Genomic DNA, 4,537 nt, shown 5'->3' with positions numbered 1-4,537 from the left:
TGGGCGCGGCGCCTCCGCGAGGTGCCGGGGCGGGCGGGCAGCCCGTGCTGCTAGCTTTCAGTCAGACACCTGGTCTCGCTTAAAGGTCCAAAACCCGTCACCGTCGCTGCCAGCACTCAAGGGAAAGCTGAACGGATTTCAGCATCGCAGCAGCTGGGCCTGCGGGTTTGCGTCAATCTTTTTTCCCCTACATGTCCTTCCATCTTCAAACCTATTGCTCTTCCAGCTTGCCGTCTCAAAAATCAGACTTAAGCCTGGAATCCCGCCACGTTAAAAAAAATACATGAAATATTAAGAAACAAAAATAAGTCGAACTGTTAGAGTCCTAACCTGAAATCAGGGTGTAGCTCACCTGGATGCATGGAGAAAGAGGATCCTTTCAGCTGAAGTACAAGCAGAGAGCAGGGCTGCCAGTCTCCTGTTTCTATGCAGCCAACTGCAGCCCACTGCTGAGCCAAGCCTTAAAACGTTTTCCCCTAAGACTTTATAGGGCCTTTGATTTACGGCACGGTGACAGCGTGAAGTAATAACAGCTATTAATCCACTAAGTCACGTTTGTCAAGCCAAAAAAAGTCACACGAAGATTAGCGCTGAAAGTAACGTACAAAGACAAAATTACTTATGCCAACTCATATGCATCAAGCAACCAATAGATCCAAACCACGTGTCAGGCCGTTTCCTTCTCAGGCTCAACCTTCCCCTCTTGGCACAAAGTTTCTGCACAGGTGAAACTGCTCAGCTGATACAGAGCCAATTGCGGAATGCTATAAAGAACGGGGGAAAGGAGTTAAATGGGAAGATACCGCAAGGCTGTTCCACTGTCAGCGTGCAACTGAGAAGCAGAAGGGAACGAGGCATTCTGCAGGGTGCCCATTTGAAGAGCAGTACGTGTGTCAGTCCCCTGGCACATCCAGGCACACACCTCGCAATCATATCCTGCGCTTCCGAACAAGAACGGTTTCTCTCCCAGCTCCACAGTTGTCATTCGTTCAGCACAAGTGCATCGCCACTCCTCACAGCCAGCCAGCGGCGAACGGGCTAATGCTCTCAGCGTGCTTGTGCCGCTCGCCTTGTGCTTTGTGTTACTTTGAACGTCTATGTGTAGAAAAGAAACTTTTCTCAACTTACGACTGAAGGCCAATAATCATAAAGTCAAGCCTGACAATTTACCTCTGTTCTCACAGACGTTCCCTGCCAGGTACAGAGGTTGTTGGAGATGGGGCCACAGCACTTAACATCTGAATTAGGATGACTCATTTTGCCTGCTTGGAAAAACCCACACTATCATTCCCAGTCAGTGGCTGTTCTCACAAAAATACACAAAATAAGTCCAAGGAGCAGGTTTAGCCAAAAGATATCATTAATTTTGACAGGGTACAAGTTAGCCTTTCAAAGGAACTTCTCGGTATGTAGTAGTTCCATACACGTATGCGAGGTTTCTGTAACGCTTTCCACAGCTACGTAGAACCAGCTACACCAGACTGAAATGTGTAAACATAATAAAAGAAAGCCCAAAGTTAAAAGGCCTCTGAAACAAACAGTTTTTTTTCCTGTTGCTTGCATAAGACTTGGCACATCTAACACTAGTTTCACAGAAGATCTGCACAACATTATTCTACACGAAAGCGCTGTCACATAAACAAACCCTCCCTCCCAATTTTAGTCTAATGCCTTCCCTTTTCTCACCTCTGAGCGCATCTGAAAACAAAACCCTAATACATGTACTTCTGTAAGTTTTGAAAGAAACTTTAACTCCAATCCTAAATCTGGACCCCGCCAAACCCTGATCTAAACCCAGCTGCATATTCGGCTGGCACCAGCCTAGAAGTCCCACCTAGATCCACTTAGCGTAGGTCCCTCACTTCAGGCTGACCTAAACCAAAGCCACGACCACGACAGTAGCTGTAAGCTAGTGACCACTGATACTCCGGTACCTGAACTTTATCAGGTTACCTGTAAGCAGCAGCCCTAATCCTTAATCTAGTGGTCCTTTTCTACAGACAGAAAAAATAGCAAAACAATTAAATTTGTATTAATTTAGTTACCAATTTAAAAACCCAAAACACTTACTAGATCAATAATTATTAATAAATAAATGACCTCTGATGGCAGCGCGTTCCCATGTAGAGGCAAAGGCTCATTTTTCAAAGCTGCTGAACACCTACACTTTCATGGATTTTACTGGACAGAAAATGTACTGGGAGAAGACGCAGTCAGTATCTTTAAAAATATGACATGGAGATTAGATGTCTTTGTTAATACATCAATACAAGCGGCTTCTCTGAAGAGAAAAAACCCCATGGTTTACAGTCACATCTTTTAAAACATCCAAACTTCCCATTTTTCTAATTTCTAAGAGCTTCCCGACTTCCTGCCGCCAGCTGCCCTGGTATAGTCAGAGTACGGCCTTTTTTCCACATTTTTTGTTCTAAGAGGTTGATCCTCATCTCTGCCCATGAGAAAAGAAAGTTGTTTTGGTTTTTGGGTTTTTTTTAACATATATTTTATAGGATTGTCTTTAAATATTTTAATATCTTCTTTATGCTCCCACGCATATTTCCCCCACAGACTAATTACAGAGATGGTCTGCAATTTTAATAAAGAAATTACTTAAATGAATACCTTAACTTAGGAACAGAACGCATAAACCAAACGTGAAGAAACTACTCACCTGCCGCACAGAGCCCTCCTGCAGCTGCAGGGAGTGCTGCCTAACCCTCCCACAGCAGCAAAGTCCAGGCAGGATGAGGGGGTGGAAGCTGCTGCGCGAGGGCTGGGCACGCACTGCCCGGCTGCGCCCTTCCTCAGGGCCACTGGCACCCCAGGGTGGCCGCGGGCTGGCCAGGCAGCTGGGCTTTCCTGGGAAGCCCTGTTCATCGTACTGACCCCTCCACACAACATCTACACCTCTGCCTGGGCTTAGACTGCGAGTTCTCCAGGACGGGGATTATTCTTCCGTGGAAAGTGCCTACCTGATAGCGAGCACAATCTCCAACCAATTCTAGTAACACTGGCTGATGGAGAAGAAAAGCAGTAATTCCCTCACATCACCTTTGATATTTTTTCTTGGCGATATTCTTCTGCTGGCATACCTTTAAATCAGCATCTGTAAGGCTAACAAAAAAGCAGCAGTAGTAAAAGCAAAAAAAAAAAAAAAAGGTAGCAGCAGCAAAACAGAGTAAGAAATACGTCCCCGTGCATAGTTTACCGACATGACTTCTACCCAATTGGCAGCAGTAGTAAAAGCAAAAAAAAAAAAACCCAAAAGTAGCAGCAGCAAAACAGAGTAAGAAATCCGTCCTCGTGCATAGTTTACCGACATGACTTTTACCCAATTTTAAAGACTGGAAAACCAGCAACTTCAGTGGAGCGCTGAGGGGCTGAAACACCGGCTTCAGGTAGCGGGGTGGCAAAGAGTTCACATTGACTGTTCTATTACTACTCTTGCAGGCTGTATTTACACAGGGGGATATTACTCCTCACAGGAGTCCCAAGTGACAGAAGAAAAGCATTGCTCATCAGGGCAATAACATATATTGCTAATTTACAGGTATAGTGTCTTGCTGACCAGTACGTGTACAGAGGATCTTGCTTTCACAGCAGTGCTGGACGTATTTTCATTGCAAGACACGAAACAAACAGATCGGCCGTAACTTTTGTCTTACAACTCAGTGTGAATGACAGTGCAAAACTGATTACTTCTGTAAATTACTGCTTTAGAGACTATCGCCTTTGCATGTGTACAAATTTTGAAGTTATTCTTTATCAAGCTTTAAATTATTTGCTTCATTAAGTTGCAAGTTTGTAAAAGCTGAATACATTTGTTGCAACTTTTCCGTTTGCCAAGCAGGGCGTTTTATTTCCTTTCTTAAACCCCGTGGCTTGACATCGTGGAGATAAACGGATAGACAGGAGCAAAACCAAGAAGGAAATAAAAACCAAGAAGGAAATACTGAGTTATCAGGTATGGCCAGCATCTGTGCTTTAAAGCTACACGACACTTCATGAAGAACACATATTACGGACTTGAGCTAGTCATACCTCCCAGATCGTGGCTGCCAACAGTTACTGCCTGGAGGAAAACAGTTAAAATCCTCCACGCCAGCACTGTTGTGACACCGTCAGGTACCAATGGTAGAGAAGTTCTTCCCATCAGTTTTACTTTGATCATCTACATAGAGAGTATTTGAGAAAACTAAATTTGTCACATCGTAAGAGTTCTTGGCTGCGCTGGTATCACAAAGGACTGGTTCGAAGACATACAACGGCGGCGGAGGGGATGTGAACTGTCCAGTTTTGGTCCCTGTTTTCCTGCAAATCACTTTGCCAAGGACTGAGAAAAGTAAAGTACGAGTGTACTTCAAATTACTGGAAAGCAGTGATATTCGTGCCAAACCCAACTGTTTACTTCAACTTAAGCTTACACGCTGATTTAAAAATAAATAAATCAAATCATCTTTGCTACCTTCACGTACTGCCTTACTAAGAAACTTAGGGCATACTGTCTATTTTGCCTAGCATGAATAGCCATATTAAG

Source organism: Aptenodytes forsteri, unplaced genomic scaffold, assembly GCF_000699145.1.
Source record: "Aptenodytes forsteri isolate BGI_AS27 unplaced genomic scaffold, ASM69914v1 Scaffold1, whole genome shotgun sequence".
Classification (NCBI taxonomy): Eukaryota; Metazoa; Chordata; class Aves; order Sphenisciformes; family Spheniscidae; genus Aptenodytes; species Aptenodytes forsteri.
Note: the sequence above shows the minus strand (reverse complement) of the source record.